Below are 17124 nucleotides of genomic sequence, written 5' to 3'. Positions count from 1 at the left end.
GAATCAGAGTTTACCACCACCAGTGGAGACCAGGCAAACAGTTTCATATAATGATGAAAACGCAGGAACTGAATGGAAACTTTGTGTATTTAGGCCAAAGTTAGCTTTTCATAACACAATGGGTTTCTAAATCCTGATTATCAAGTCCAGCATTCTTCTTGATGGACACTCAAAAAGACATGTGGATGACTATATAGGACCCATATCTACCAAAACTTAATTCAACCCCAACAGCCAGCCAGCCACACACACACACCCCCTCTACAGATTAATGTCTCTCCCACTGCCAAATACTTGACCTTCCTTCCAAATCAGAGCAGACACTCTCCGACCAGCTAACTGTCTTAGTTGCTTCTGGCATCAGAGACCTTAAACTGCATGTGCACAAGAACATAAGTTGATCCTGTCCCTCATACAGGAAGCCAGATACTCATAAGTTCTAGAAATACTATCTGGTACTTCCAATGTGCATTTTCAAGAACCATTTATCTTCCCTATATCACCATCACACAGTACTGTGGAAGGCATTGAGCCAGAAGTAAAACAAATGCTTCCATGCCTTTTCTTCAGTGCTATAACAAATTCTGTTCTATAATGATGTTATAGTATTACCATTGTATATGCACATAACTGTGTGCAATTTTTTCTCCCAGTGACTTCTAAGTGCAAAACAACAGCATATGGTTATGTTTAGATATGTTCACTAAGTTGTCTATACAGATCTTCATCAAGTACCAGATGTCAATCAGTATATAAATACATACTGCTAATAGGCAAGGATGACTGCACCAATATGTGTCCAAACACCTGAGCAATAAAGATGGTTGCAACGTTTTCAGGAAGAAGAAAAAATAAAACTGCAAAAAACCATGCAATGTGCCCCATCTTATGGCAACTTTCAAAACTATATATTCTAGATATTGTACTGTAGCTACGTTAACGATGGGGCAGGCTCCCAGCTCTTTAATTCTTTTGAGGTGTTCAATTACCCGGCAACTCCCCAAGATGCTACAGTAGTGCCCTTTTCCCACTAAGTATTCTCTCTCAAATCTGAAATGCTTTAAACAAGACTGAACACTGCAGAAGCTTCAAAGAAGCAGGGGTCTGTTTTGATACCGGTCATTTTAAAGGAATCATTACACTGAGCAGCACAGACAACACTTGAAGCCCACCTTGATGGCAGCTGTATCAAAGGTCTAAATTCATGGGCAATCATAAATCACTATATAGCAGGCATAACAACAGCATGTAGTGCTCTGCAAGTACTTTCAAGCTTTAACATTTCTAGCCTTCACAGTCTTTTGAAATTCAAGATTTTTTTTTTGAGGTTATAAGAGACAGTCCACATTATGGATGACTGGCAGCCAATGTGTTATTTCTGAAAGAAGTGTAAACAGCTGCAGAACTTAAAAACAGTAGGTATAGGGGTGTGAAGAAGCAGATGAGAGCAAGCAATCTCTTAAAGGGATGTGGAAACAATATTGTTCTGAAAACTGAAAATCTCTGGGCAAAGTGCTCCAATGATGATACACAGAAAAATGCTCAAAAGGATAAGGTATTGGAGCATCCCAACTTGGGTACTGTTCTTATAGCTGTCTCCCCTTCCCTGTGCCCTCAATCCCATCAATAGAAAACCTACCCAGATTTGGTGAGTGTAATCCAACATATTTTTCCAGTGCTGGAGGTTGTTACAAAATACAGCAGTTGTTTATCCATAAATATCAACTTCAGGGATAAAGATCCTAAATACAGAGGATATATACAGCATATATGTTGCCTGAGAAGACATGAGTACCTACTCATTCATGACTGTGAAGATACAGTAGAAATCCCAAAGTGTATAGAGATTGCCACAAGAAAGGGCAAAAAAAAAACCACACACACCACAGAAACACACCAGGAGAAAACTGAAGGTTTCCAAGAATAGCAACAGAAAGACCAAGGACCAGTACCTCCTATGGCTGGCTTTACAGCAGTTGTGATATAATCAAAGGAACAGTACGGAATGTAAACTATTACGGGGCTTAATTTAGTCATTCTCCTGGATACCATTTTCATGTTATGCTTCCTCAGTTACAAATAATTTGTTCTGTTATATTTGAGGTTAAAGTTTTCTGCAGATTTCTCAAGAGGCCAGTTGAGTTTAAATGGATTATAGCTGATGTTGACTGTATGCAGTAAAAGAGAAGGGCACATATGTTGACTTATCAGCTGTCTTTACAGGAACTATTATTCCTATTACTTCCCTCCCAGGGTTTTGTTTGTTCCAACTGTAAGGAACTTGGTGTATGAAGGATAAGCAGTTAAACGTAAAAATACCATGATTAAACAAGCAATTAAATATCTGAGTACCTACTGTGAAATTACATTCAAGAGATATACGTACACTTACACACACACACAATCTAACAACACTAGTCTTGCTAGATAAAGACATGGCATTTATTATTATTAAAGCTGCCTCATTCTTGAACAGCAGCAGACACCACAAGTCTCATGCAACTGATGACTTTTCAGGAATGTAACATCCTAAAATTATGTATTCTAGCACATTTTTTGTTAAACTAGACAAGCCAGTGGACTTTCAAAGACGATAAAATGAATAAAGAATAAGGTGACGCTTTTTATGTGGTAATGCCCCTCACTAATTAGGCTGTGGTGGGTATTCACCACAAAAGTGTGTGAATAACACTACACTAAATTCTGCAGTTCACTTTTAAAATGATATCACAATGAGATATAGGCAGTCTTGATAGAAAGGGGAGGATAGCTGCTATAAGGTGTATAAATATAAAACAAAGGGGGCATGAACTCAAGCTAAGAAAAAGGTTACTAGAGGGAGCGTAGGTGGAATTTAATTGGAGAGAGATTAGTCAACATTTGGAGAAAAAACTGCCAAGGAGCAGAAAGAATAATTAGTATGTATGAAGAAAAGTTGACAATTAAAGGTAAAAATGATGGAGTACAAAAGCTAGCTGAAGAGGGGAAAGATCTCCTTTCATCCTAAAGTATTCTGTACTCAAAATCATGTAATACCATTTTGAAGTTAAAGAAGGTGTCCCCCTACAGCTTTATTTGTTTGATGTGGAATTCTATACCATGGCCCTAAAGCAAACATGCTGCGGGGCTCACATACCAAGTGTTCTTTATGAATTAGAAGCAAATCTGCAGACTCTGTCATGTTCAGCCACCATGATTTTTTTTACTGGGAGTAATTCCTTGGAGAAATACAGCCCTTAAAGCACCTTAAATCTCTGAAGCATTGTCACTTTCCTGTTTCAGATTTTTTTTTCATATTAATATGCATGAATGGATAAAAATGTCTATATCAGGGAAAAAAGGAACAAGACATTCTGGCATCAGTACCATGCATCCTGGACCCTGTGGCTCCCAGTGTTAGCAGGCTGAATCTCAGATGTACTTTAAAAAAAACACTCAAATATTTTATATCTTTAATATTCTGTACAGTAATGATCAAGCCTGTGCCTCACCAACTCACCCTCGCTTTAAAAGTGATTAGTACCAGCCCTATTTTAAAGATGTGGATCCTGAGGAACAGACTTGCTGTGCCTTGCCCACGTTTAGAAAGCAAAACAGTGAAAGAGTAGGGCTTTATACTCAAGTCCTGGCTCCCAGTACTGTACTCAGTCCACTGAGCCATGCTGCTTTGACCCTGATGCAACAAAGCATTTAAGTACTACACAATGGGACTACTCATATGCTTGAAGTTAAGGACATGCATAAGTGCTTTACTAGACTATATGCCCTGTCTAGGCTGGTATATTTCTTATCATCGCCCCATGGTTGCACCACCACAGGACCAGCTCTGCTAGTGGTAGCCATAGTGGAAGCACTAATGCTGTCAACAGACAGCACCCTTTCATCCGAGAGAGACACTAGGGTAGATGGACTCTGACTGTTTTAACCACCATGTTGTCTAACACAGCAACTCAGAGCAGGTCTAGACAACATGGTGGTTAAAACATTAGGAGTCTGTCTACTCTAGTGCTCTCAAGTAAAAGTGCAATGATGGAAGGTTTTGGGGTGGTTTCTTTTTTAACATACTAGCGCAGACAAAACTATAGAACGTGTTGACCTATATCCTTCATTTATGGTTTCAAATGAGGCAGAGATATACACAGGTGTATGTGAGTTCTGACTGTAACGGGGAAGGCAGATTCTAATTCTGCAACCAGGGCATACAAGTAACACCTAACAAGGCTCTTGTGAAGCCCCAGTTAACTCAATGGGGCAGCAGTTCAACACAAGTCTGATTGTAGGCTTAATATTTAATGTCTCATAAGCAAGATATATTTATCACTTTGGATGGCAAGACTACTTGGTGCTTTGGGATCAAATTTAAAATTAAGACATTTAATCAACATTCAGCTTATCTAAACAATTTAACCTTGATTCTTACCACCTTATAGCTAACTCAAGTTTGATACAGAAAAAGGAAAATAATGCCCTGAAGACAGGTCAAACGATTTGAGAAAGCAATGTCAATTAAAAAAATTAATCATTTCTGTCTGAAGGCTTTTGCTTACTTTTTTTTTTTTTTTTTTAAAACAGGGAACACTTGGCAGCAAAATACAAGTAAGTAACAAGAAGTAGAACTTTTCTGTTTGTTTACATTCTGCACTTGACAGGACTTTGTATATAGTCAGTTTCATGGTACCCACAGTATAGTCAGTCAGCCCTGAACCTAAAATGAGACCCTCATGCCCACATGAATGCCACCTGACATCAAACTGGGGGTCCAGACAACTGCCAGGAGCCACCCACCTGGATCTAACTGCAGGATCAGAGCCTTAGGCTATGTCTACATTACAAAGTTAAGTCAACTTCATCATGTAAGTCGACATCGAGCCTCTGACAGTTCTTTTTCTCTCCTGCTGATAATAGCTCACCTTGACTGATCACTCTCCTTATACTGTGTATGGTAACACCCATCGTTTCATGTTCTCTGTGTTTATATATAATCTTCCTGCTGTATTTTCCACTACATGCATCCGATGAAGTGGGCTGTAGCCCATGAAAACTTATGCTCAAATAAATTTGTTAGTCTCTAAATTGCCACAAGTACTCTTTTTTTTTATGTAAGCAAGTTGAGTATAGTGTGGACAAGCAAGATCATTGTGTAGGAGTGCATCCTCGCTAGCACTCAACACACAGAGTACTGCACTGTGGGTAGCTATTCCACAGTGCCCATAACCTACTAGTGGAATTTTGGGTTGGGCTTGCAATGCCTTATGGGACCAAAACATTGGGAACATGGCATTAGCCTCCCATGAAGTAGTTACCTCCCTCCCTCCCTGAAATCAACGGCAAACAAACCACGCTTTTTTCGCAAGCCTGGGTTGCCCACGCAGATACCATAGCATGACAAGCATGGACCCCGCTCAGCTGTACACGGTTGTTGTGAGCATTACAAACACCTCACACCTTAACCTGCAGTATTTACACAGCTGATACAGGAGCCACCACACGGAATAGTGTGATGCCACACAAGCAGCTCTGCTGGAAGACATATAGCAGAGCAATACTAAAATGAGAGCTGCTCTGGCAGTGGAGAAGCGAGTGGTGATAGCTCTGTGGAAGCTTGCAATGCCAGACTGCTACTGGTCAGTGGAGCATCAATTTGGAGTGGGTAAATCTACCATGGGATTTGTTGTGATCCAAGTTTGCAGGGCAACCAACAGACTTCTGCTAAGAAGGGTAGTGAAGCTGGGCAACGTGCAGGACATAGTGGATGGTTGCGCCGCGATAGGGTTCCCTAAATGCAGTGGGGTGATAGATGGAACACATATCCCTATCTTGGCACCAGATCACCTTGCCAAAGAGTACATAAACTGAAAGGCGTACTTCTCAATGGTGTTGCAAGCACCAGTGGATCAGAGAGGCCATTTCACCATAGGATGGTCAGGAAAGGTGCATGCTGCACACATCTTTAGGAACACAAGTCTGTTCAGAAAGCTGCAAGCAGGGATTTTCTTTCCAGACTGCAAAATAACCATTGCTGATGTTGACATGCCAATCGTGATCCTGGGAGACCCAACCTACCCTTTGCTTCCATGGCTCATGAAGCCGTACACAGGCAGCCTGGACGGCAGTAAGGACTGGTTCAACTATAGGCTAAGCAAGTGCAAAATGGTGGTGGAATGTGTCTTTGTATGTTTAAAAGGTTGCTAGCGCTGTTTGCTTACTAGGTTAGACCTTAGGCTATATTTACACTATGCACCTTTTATCATGCCACTAAAAGGTGCGCAGTGTAGTCGCTGTTTGTTGGCAGGAGAGAGCTCTCCCACTGACAAAAACCTTTCACCCCCAACGAGCAGCGGTAGCTTTGTCCGCAGGAGGGCTCTCCTACCAAGAAAGCGCTGTTCACACTGGCACTTTTTGTCAGCAAAATTTTTGTCATTCAGTGGGGTGGTGGTTTTTTTCCCCACACCTCTGAATGACGTTGTCATTCAGTTTCCAATGTAGACAAAGCCTCAGTGAAAGCAATATTTCCATTTTTATTTCTGCCTGCTCCATAATATCTGTGAAACAGGGAGAAAAGTTTCCAGCAGGGTGTGGGGTTAAGGCAGATCGCCTGGCAGCCAATTTTGAGCAGCCAGACACCAGGGCAATAAGAAGAGCACATCAAGGGGCTCTGCATCTCCGTGAGGCTTTGAAAACCAGTTTCAGCAATGAGCTAGATTAATGTGACACTTATCTGTGTTGTTTCTTACCAAACTGTCCCCTCCATTGCATTTTCTGCCCTGTAAACTCCACCCCCACCAACCACCATGTGTTGAATGAATAAAGAACCTTTTCTCCTCAATCCGTTAAGTTTTATTATGCTACAAACACACACAGACAGCAAAGAAAAGCAAGATAACCTAGGGCAAAAGGGCTGGTAACACTGTGGGGGCAGAAACAAGGAAATCTTGCTTACAGATGCACTGCAATAACAATCAAAGGTGTGGGAATGGGCACCTTCTGGTCCTTGTACCCTCCCTTGGTGTTCAGTGCAAGGGATACCGAACTCTTCCCCCCTCCACCCCCAGGCTCATAGGACATTTGCGGGAGGAGGATGTAGAACTGAGCGATGATGGCAGTAGGTTCAGCATAGGCTGCAGAGGGACTCAGGCATCCAGCTGCCTTTCTTGAACCTCAACCAGACGCCTCAACATGTCTGATTGCTCCTTCATAATCCGCAGCATCTTTTCTGCGTGGCACACTCTTGTTCCCTGCATGCTCTCCTGTCCTCCCTGTCCACGTCCAAGTTCTCGGACAGTGTAATCCTCCATGCTCTAAGCGCAATCTTGTCACTCTCAGAGACGTACATTAACTCATTGAACATGTCCTCCCGAGTCTTCTTTTTCCGCCTTCTAATCCGGGAAAGTCTCTGTCCCAGTGTCGAGAATGCGCCGATGGACAAGGTTTCAGCTGCAAGGAAGGCAAAGCACAAGGGCAGCATTGACAGTGCACACATGGTTTCTGGTGCAAGGTTATATTTTTTAATTTAAAAAAATCTTTTAATACTCTTCACTGCAAGCCATAACATAATCACAACTGCTGGCTATTGCAAGAGTCAGTTTGCTGCTCCAGCCATGGTGAGTATGGCCACAAGGCATGGGCAAGAGGCCTTGTGCTGCTGCTTTTGTGAAGACATTCTTGGGATCACAAGTAACTTGAGAAAAGCCTCCTTTCCCCTAGCAACCTGGATGGTGCTGGAGGACAGGAACCAGCGTAAAGCCCCCCCAAAAAGTTGTTTTTGTGTGTGTAAAAAAAAAAAAAAAAAAAGCAAAACAGCACCGGGTTGTGGGGAAGAGAGATGAACAGGAAGCAGTCATATACCCTGCTTTTTTTCCCCAGTGCTTCTTGCAATACATGGTGATTCCTTCCAACTACAACCATGGCACATTTGGGAAAGCGCGGTTGCGTGACCCAGATTTCACCAAACAGGGGACGGATTATTTGTTGAATTGTTTGCCATTTAAGGGCTAACATTCAAAACTTTCCTGTTTCCCCTAGGTGGCCCTATGTGATATTACTCTCCTGAGGGTAACAGAGGTGGCAAGGGAGACGCTGCAAGTGTCTGGGTACAGACCTGGTCCTTATGCTGCAATGCTGTGTGCTGCAATGCTGCCAACAGAGTTAATACTGGAGTGGCACAGGAAAGTGTCCTACCGTGGTGGATTAAATAAGGCAGCCCTTCCCAGAAGCCTTCTGCAAAGGCTTGCAGAGTACCTCCATGAAAGCTTCCTAGAGATTTCCATGGAGGATTCCCAGGCCATCCCCATGCACATAAAAAGTCTTTTTCAGAGAGCACCCTCTGCATGGCTGGAGTGGCCACCGATACCTCCTTTTTGGTTCAGATTAAACATAAAAAATAGCATGTAACCCCAACAGTTTGATTGGAAATATGTACTCACTAAAGGTGCCTTTCCTGGTGTCAGGCTCCACCACCAACTGGTCCTCTGAAGGGATGTGCTCCAGGGTTAAAAATAAATTCTTGGCTGTCAGGGAGAATGGATCCTCCATTTGTCTGCCTCACATTTTCCTCCTCATCAACAATGTCCTCCTTGTTGTTGCTCGAGGTCACCCGGGGCTCCTGGGAGGTATCCACGGAGCCTTCTGGGGTAGTGGTGGGATCACCGCTGAGAATCGCATGCAGCATCTCATAAAAGCCGCATGTCTGTGGGGCAGAACCAGAATGACTGTTCGCCTCCCTTGTCTTCTGGTATGCTTGCCAAAGCTCCTTTACTTTCACACAGGACTGCTGCCTGTCCCTAGTACACCCCTTATCCCTCATGCCCCGTGCAATCTTGGCACAGATGTCAGCATTTCTTCTGCTGGATCGGAGCTCTGCCTGCACAGACACTCCTCCCCACACAGCAATAAGATCCACCACCTCCTGTACACTCCAGCATGGAGTATGTTTGCAGCCTTGAGTCTCCATGATCAGCTGTGCTGGTGAGCTCTCCATGCTGATCAAACAGGAAACGAAAACTGAAAAATTTCCAGGGCTTTAACAGGGGAGCGGCTGTTTCCTGTGTACCTGGCTGACATGCAGTGGAGTTGAAAATGCTCTCTAGAGCGGTCACAGTGGAGCACTGTGGGACACCTCCTAGAGGCCAATTCATTTGAATTACACAACGCAGTGTCTATGCTCTCCCCACGTCAACCAGTGGATGTCGAATGAAGTGCTATGCCTCGCGCGGAGGTGAAGTACAGAAGTAGACTTTACAGGCCACTTAGGTCGGCGGAAGGGACTCGGTAGCGTGGACACATACATTATTAGATCAATTTAACGCAGTTTATGTCCACCTAAGTGTGTAGTATAAGCCAGGCCTTAGTTAAGCAGTTTCTCTTGTTCACTGCGTAAAAACACATCCAACAGGAGAAAGAAAAAACATGTTTATTTAAAAGAAATAGAAAACTATGACTGTAAAAAACAATTGGTAGCAAACTCAGGGTCAGGTGTAATACCTGAAATTCCTTTCAACTGCACTGTTTTTAAACTGACTGGATTTCAAGTTGACAGTGTCCATTTAATACAGCCTGAGGAATTATGCACTTTGAATATTCAGCAGGAGTTGTATACTCTATAAGAGGCCAAATTTTGATTTGTGACATTCTAGTCTCAATACAATTGTGATAAACAGAACAGAACCGAACCTCTGGACATTCTGTATGCTGGTATACTGTTAACAAAAAAAAAATTAAAAACAAAATTAAATATAAAGTGAGGTTCATACCCAGGCTACTTCAGTATAACATCTGAGATTTTTTTTCCCAGCTTACCTCAAGCTTTAAGTCAACCGAAAACTGATCATTTAGTAGGATACCTGCTGCTCCCATTAAATTTCTACTAATTATTTTTAGACTACCCACAACCAAAAGTGATTTTAAAGCAATCTTGATAGACGTGCTTACCAAATGCAGGCAGCACTCGCGTTATACTACATTTTAAGAGTTTCACTTTCAAGAGAAGTGTAATGTCAGCATGCTGAAAGATTGACAAAGCCACCACCAATTCTTATATGACACATTTCAAAGAGTTTCATAGAGGAGGGCATTGTCATCCCCATTTTAAACAGAGGAAAAACTGATGCAAGTCACCACCTAATCTAAGGCTATAGCTTTACTCTTCTCTTGGTCAACCTACTACTAAATAGTTACCGTATATTTAGACATTCAGTTGAAATGGTATCTGTCAACTAATATTTTAGCTAGTCTTTTACTCAGTTGTCTAAAATCCCTTCCTTTAGGAGGTTTCTAATGCAGAAGAAATCACAGTACTCTTGGGTTGTTTTCTCCCTTGCTTATACACCAGCCTCTTTGAAGGGAAAAGTTTGGCACAACTACCAGCATTATAAAAACTTGCTTAAAATGCTGCTGGCAAAACAACATAAGAAGAAGAATTCTTCATTGTGGTCCCTGCTCCACGCACCTTCCCCTCCAAAAAGTGCCTTATTTTATTTCCTATCAACATATTAGCAACATCCTCATATTCATCTTCCCCAAAACCTCCTATCCAAAACTATTCCTCAACTGTTATTAGCGATGCCATCCTGGCAGCTAGTTTCCCATTAATCCATTGGACAGACATCATTATTGGACTGTAAACCTCATTTCAAGCTGAACTGAAGTAAACAAACAAAACAAATAGTATTTGATTTGATCAACAAGATTTTGTTCTGTTTTTTGCTTCCAATACTTAAGAATCCTACGATGTTGGTAGGTAGCATTATTTCCATTATATCTTCCCCCTCTTTAAAGAAAGCCTACTTTAGTTTGTTATTTTAAAAGGGATACTTGTCAAGCAGTTTAAACTCAAAGTTTATATTTAAGACTATGTCCAAAATCAAGTATGAATAGAAGCACTCATTTGTTGTCCTTTAAATATTTTAAAGGCTATCATTTGTTTGGATTTAAACAAATCTGCAACCCAGACAACTGCTCCATGCTTGTACAGCTGAACCAGAAAGCAAAATTCAGAAATTTTTAAGATGTTAATTAGTCTATTGTCCAAACTAAGAAAAATGCACCAGATGAACAGCATAACAGATGAAAACCAATTAATAGGTTTTAAGGCTTTCCAATCTAACCTCCTGCATAAGAGAGACCATGGGACTTCCTTGAATAAATTATTGCTTCCAGTCCAACGGTTATGTTTGAGCTAGAGCATATCTTTTAGAGAGACATCCAAACGAGATTTAAAATTTTCAGTAATGGACAATCTGCCACAATCCTTGATAAGCTGCTCCAATGGTTAATTACACTGAAGGCTAAACATTTTACTCATTTTACATATACTTATTTAACAAAAATATTTGGTTTTAATAATCTACTGTATTATTATAAGCACAGAAGGAGAACAGGGTTTCATTTGAAAATTCTTGTGACAAGATAATAATGAACAGGTTTCATACTGTAATACAAGAGAGAAGTGAATATACAGAAACCAAGAGTTTGGTTGATCTGAAATAAGGGGATCTTATAATGATTAAGACCCCGCACCTCCAGTGGAGATTTGTGTAGGTGCAGGGGTCTTCCCACATAGCTGTCATTGCAGGACCTAAGCCTACCCACCAAGTACTTTTTCTCTGTTGAATATCTGATGGCTGCATTTTTTTTTTGAGTACTGTATTTACCATGCCAACATCACAGAGAAAATTTAAGTGCATGTTACTGAAGCTCAATGTCCTTTAAAGATGAAGTCCATGAATTCAAAGCCACCTCTAGGCAAACTTATCTTATCAACAGAGCTGTTAATAGGTTAACACAGGTTCTGCTGTGCCATTACATAGCCAATAAGGCAATCTTGCAAAATTCTACTTCCCCAAGGCAAGTATTTATTTATTAAATCATTCAAGTTACCTCTCAATCTGCCTACGCCCCTTCATTGCAAGGTTGGACAAATGCATTTTGGGCCCAGGATGCTAAGTTCACACACACACTGATGCTTAAGACAACTATTAATACTACAGCTAATGCTGACGTAGCAAGGAACACGGCATTTACAGTGATCGAGCAGAACTGAAATCAGGAAAAATCATTATGAATCACGTTTTACCCTGTAATGCAATATTTAGAAAACCTTTTCTCCCCCCATTGCTCCAGAAAAGGGCCAAAGAGCCCCCATCCTGCAATCAGATCTGTGGGGACACATTTCTGCACTTGTGCAGAACCCCAGTGAAGTCAGTGGAACTCCACTTGGGTGCAAAGGGGTCTAGATGAATAAATCCAATTACAGGATTGGCGCCTAAGGCAGGTTTGCCTCTCCTAGCTGCAGTCACCATTTCAGCTTACAGAATAGTAATGCTTCACACTGGTATCTTTCAGTCAGGGATCTCAAAGGCCTTGTCTGCACTAAGAATGTCAGAGAAGTCTCCCTCTATTACTCTAACACCAACAAAGCTCCATAAAGAAAGTGCTGAAGCATTAGAAAGCCATTGGCAGTTTTTCTATTATGTCATGTAGACATGCTTTGAGCTGAGTTAGATGAGGCAACAGTAAGTGTCCCTGTAGCTGGTCTACACTACTGTTCCTCCTGTTGTTACTGCCACTGGAGCTGCACTTGTGATAAAACAACATGGGAAATGTCCCTGAAAATCCTCAGTCCAGATGGAGCCACCATATTTTACAAAGCTGAGAAAACAGGCACTGAGTGGGAAGTGATTTGGCCAAGGTTACACACAGCAGGTCAGTGCCAAAGTCAGAAACATTATGTGGGAGTCTTGACTCCAGTTCCCTGCTCTAACCATGACACTATTTACCCTAGTACTCCATAAAGGTATGACAGGAATGCCTGCATACCCTCAAATGTCTTCTTACAGGATCCAATATACTGTGATCACTCCTTCCCTTCTGACTTCTGCACACCACAAAGCTATCAGACATTGGAAGGCACTGGTGAGTCATTTGAGGATTTACCACCCTCAATCCGAAGTTGCTAAGTGGCAAACCCTGCCCTACTTTGGCAGCCTCAGACCACACCTGTAACTGTAATCCATTTACAAATGCCATTGTAAAATAAAAGGCATTCAACAAGCTACACAAATCCAGTTTAGAATAGAGAGAGGAAATATAATGTAAAACATTTGTCTGCCCTTAGATCACTTTTAAATATCATCATAGCATCCTCACTCACTCCTATCACCATCCACCTCACTCTATTAGCCTTAAGCATGGTCTTTAACAACAAAATATTCTCCTTCAATAGCAATCTCTTCTACTCTCACCACCCCCACACAAAAAAAAAAATCAATCACAAATACGCAAATGGGGGGGGGGCATCTTGCCCTGGAAAATTTTTCTAAGGGGGAAGGGAGAAAGAAGAGGGTGAAAGGAAGTAGCCCATGGGCTGGGAATGTAAAGTGCACTATCCCATCTTTACACAGTCACGAACAAACAAAAAAGAAACAGCAGCAGAAGCCAGCTCTGAGAAGGGGAGGAGGGAAGATGAGGCTGAACGTTCTGATGTCCTTTAGTTTCCGATTTACTCTTTCGCCTTTGCAAGGTTACAGAAAGGCCATCCAGGAGGTGGGGGGGCGGAGGGACAGAGGTAGAAAATGCTGTCCTGATCCCTCATTGCTCAAAAGAAAAGAAGGAAACAAGAGGCTGTGTTTGTGTGCAAGTATAGTCCTAAATATGGGAGAGTGTATGAGAAAGAACAATGAGCTCCCAGCCTGGGCATTGTGTGTCTCTCTCTACCTCCCTCTCTTCCCTCCAGTCCTCACTAACTAACAACAACAGATCTGCAAAGCTACTATCCACCCAACCCTGGCCATTAAAATCAACCCTCCTTTGTAATTTACAAGGCAAACACAGGGAGCAAAGCCAAGGGATGTAATATTTACCCACTGATGTTTTTATTTTATTTTTTTAAACACACACAAATTCATTTTCCCTTCTCCTCTTCCCCACCACCCGGGGTTGCCTGACTCTGAAAGGAAGCTGTGTACACAAACCATAAACATGCAATATTAAAACTGAGAAAGATCCAGAATATTACACATTAAACTGAACATATAGCATGTCTGTATTTTACAACCTACCACATTTTCCCTCTAAGTGAGCAATTAGATTTTTTTTCATTTTTTAAAGGAAATATATTATTTGAATCCTGCCATTTCAGGTTTCTTTCAAAACAAAGTGCCCCTACCCAAATGTAACACTAACATCAAAGGACCAGATTCTGATCTCAGTTACACCAATGTAAATCCAAAATAATTTCACTGTGGCAAATCTGAACTCAGAAGCTGGTCCAATGAGTACATAAAATCTTGTGAGCCTCTAATTTCCAAGAACTTTATAGTTTCCAAGAAAAGAGTCAGTGTAAGAAGTCAGTTAATCAAAAATAACTGCAACCAGTGTACAAAAATAAATCTGAGGAAAGAGACACTTCAACAATGAATCACATTGTTTTCTTCCCAGCAACTTCTTGAACAGCCAGTTTCAGAAATGAAACCTGTAATGTTGTCTACCTCCCACTGCTTTTCTGTTTAGGTTTGTGTCTCTCTCTTTCTAAAGTACAAAAAGCTGAAGAGAAAAAAAAATACTTCCCACACAACTAAAAATGTTACAACTAAACCCATTTGCATCTGCATCAAAATTTTGATTTTGCAATGTGTTATAGTCCCCCAAGGACACATGAAAAGTAAAGAGACTCTTAAATTTATAAAAATGGGTTTGTTTTTTAAACACTTCCAACTTCCCCACACCTGGAAGGTTCCATCCTCCAACAACCCTCCTTAGACTGATGGAGCCAAGATATTTAGTGGCAACAAATATAATTCAGACAGGTTCTCCTAAAACAAGAGCTGTGAGGAGGAAGTAATCTAGTCAGACACTTTACCTTTCTATGATACATTCAGATTAGAGTCCTCTCTCCCCACACACCCAGCCAAACCTCTGACAAGCTTTCAAGATGTTCACAGGTTGAAGCATCCCTTTCCCTTCTCTGGCTCATACAGCCCCAGCAGCTGGCAGCAAAAATAACAATCCAGCCAGGCACTGATAGAGCAGGAGAAGGGAGAAAGGAAACAGGCAAGTTGGACACTTTACCTTCCCTTAAATTGCAGCCACACAGACTCCCCTGATTCTCCTCCCACCACCCCACTCATGCAAGCAGTTCACAGGGGCCTCCTACATCAAGCCCCCAATCCTGCTTCACGCCATAATCATCAAACCTCACAAGTTCACCCAAACACTTGAGTGGAGGAAGAAGCAGCAGACAAGTTGGAGACTTTACCTGACCCCTTAATTACATGCAGACAAATAAAAAAAAACCCTGGCTCCCCCCTACACAGCAATCAAAAAAAACCTCGCCCAGTCTATTCAAAAGAAGCCTCCTTCTCCAGCATCACCCCCCCCAGACACAACCCCCCATTCTCTGCCCCACATATTAACCCCACAAAACCCAACAAGAAAGGGGGGAGGGAGCAGCAGCAGGCAAGTTGGAGACTTACCTTCCCCTGAGGCGCTACACCATCAGTGGGTGTTTCTGGGGTGCCAGGCAGGCTCTGGAAAGAAGTGGGGGGGTGAGGAAGGAGAGGAGCAGGGGAGGGGGGCTCAGCCCAGGCGCGGCGGGGGAGACAGAAAGCGGCGGGGGGGCGGAGGCGCGGCGGCGGGGGGGCTCAGGAGGGCTCGGGTCCTTCAGCAGCAGGAGCCCCGGGGCATGGCCGCGCAGGGCTGGGCAGACAATGTGCAGCGGCTAGAGGCGGCGGCAGGAGGCGGCGACTCAGGGACCCGGGCGGCGGGGAGGGTGCGTGGGGGAGGCTCCGCGAGCGTCTGGAGGGGTGGGGGGGGGGCAGCCGGGCTCTGCCTCCTCCTCCTTCCTGCTCACACACCGAATCGGCACCCAGCCAGGCCGGACCCACACGCCAGTATCCGGCCTCCTGATTGGATCAGGACCAGGACCCCATGACCCGGCAGGAGGCGGGGACCAATCAGGGGAATGGATGGAAGTGATTTAAAAGAATGGGAGGGGGGTGGGGAAGGAGCCGAGACTGGGAGAAGCGAGCTCGGGGGAGGGTCGGCTTGGAGCTGGGGGTCACGTCGGACCCGAGCCTGGTGGCTGCTGCTGAGCCGGGCTCGGAGGGTTGTTCCCTTCCCTCTGCTCCGGCCCCCGGAGAAGGGATTCGCACGAGGGACACCCCCCCCAAATCAGCGCTGAAGGGAAGAGTGGGGCTACCCCCCGTACCCTCACTCTCCCGTGCCTGGCTGGGAGGACCCCCTCCATGGGCGCACACACACCCTGACCTGCGGAGACCCCCAGTGCGTAGCCACAGACACCAGCTCTGGGTCTTGCCTCGCGGGTTGGCCCCCAACATACGTACACACCTAATCCCGGAGGGTGCCGCCAAAACAGCCCCCTCACCTCACACACACCCCTGATCCGGAGGGACCCCCACAGCTCTTTCTCTCTCACACGCACTCCTGGCCTGGAGGGGGCCCCCCATGCTTGTGGACTCCCCTGCATGCACATATGCAGATGGTCTCCCACTCACACACATACCCCTTATCTAGAGAGCACCCTAATACATGTACACACACACTGCTGTGTCTGGCTTGGGGACCCCTTGCACTACACCACCCTTGTCTGGGGGCACCCCCCATACAGGCATGTACACAATCTGGACTTGTCTGGGTTCTTGCTATAATTCTGAATGCATCAAATGGCAGTGCCACCCCCATGACATGGGCAGACCATCTATATTCCCCAGGAAAAAAAAAACGGGTGACTGCAGGAGAAATACAGAGAGCAGCTTGTTTAAAGGGGACACTCCACTCCACTGTCTTACAGAACTCTGTGTTGGTGTTGCATTGTCTGACCATTTGCATGAGTCCAACTCGTGGCACAAAGCAAGAGATGCCCTTTAAAGTAATGGTTTGGTTGTTATGCAGTAACAGCAGTGGATGCCAGGAACACACATTATACAGTTTCCCTTGTATCAGGAAGTAAGTGTGAAGTGTGAAGTATAAATATAAACATACCATTGACCCAAATAAACTCTTTACAATGATAAAACAAGCAAGGCTTTCTAGAACCTGGAAGAGACAGAGAACAGAAACTGACCTGATCTTTTCTTGGACCAGTCTAACATACCATTTAGTACTCCTACT

General features: G+C 43.5%; 1 protein-coding gene across 9 annotated transcripts in view; it reads right to left on the bottom strand.

The window, feature by feature from the left end:
- RERE (arginine-glutamic acid dipeptide repeats) overlaps positions 1-15849 on the bottom strand; it is a 391036-nt gene extending 375187 nt beyond the window's left edge. For 3 of the 9 annotated variants that reach the window (XR_005590298.1, XM_039508665.1, XM_039508666.1), the window contains exon 1: positions 15468-15847. The gene's annotated coding sequence lies outside the window, so the exon portion shown is untranslated. Of the gene's footprint in view, positions 1-15467 lie in introns of all 9 variants that reach the window. The other 6 variants (XM_039508660.1, XM_039508663.1, XM_039508668.1 and 3 more) reach the window with 4 other exon arrangements.
- Positions 15850-17124: the final 1275 nt, after the last annotated feature.

This window comes from Mauremys reevesii, linkage group 21 (genome assembly GCF_016161935.1).
Source record: "Mauremys reevesii isolate NIE-2019 linkage group 21, ASM1616193v1, whole genome shotgun sequence".
In the NCBI taxonomy this organism is placed as follows: domain Eukaryota; kingdom Metazoa; phylum Chordata; order Testudines; family Geoemydidae; genus Mauremys; species Mauremys reevesii.
Note: the sequence above shows the minus strand (reverse complement) of the source record. Positions and strands in the feature narration are given on the sequence as shown.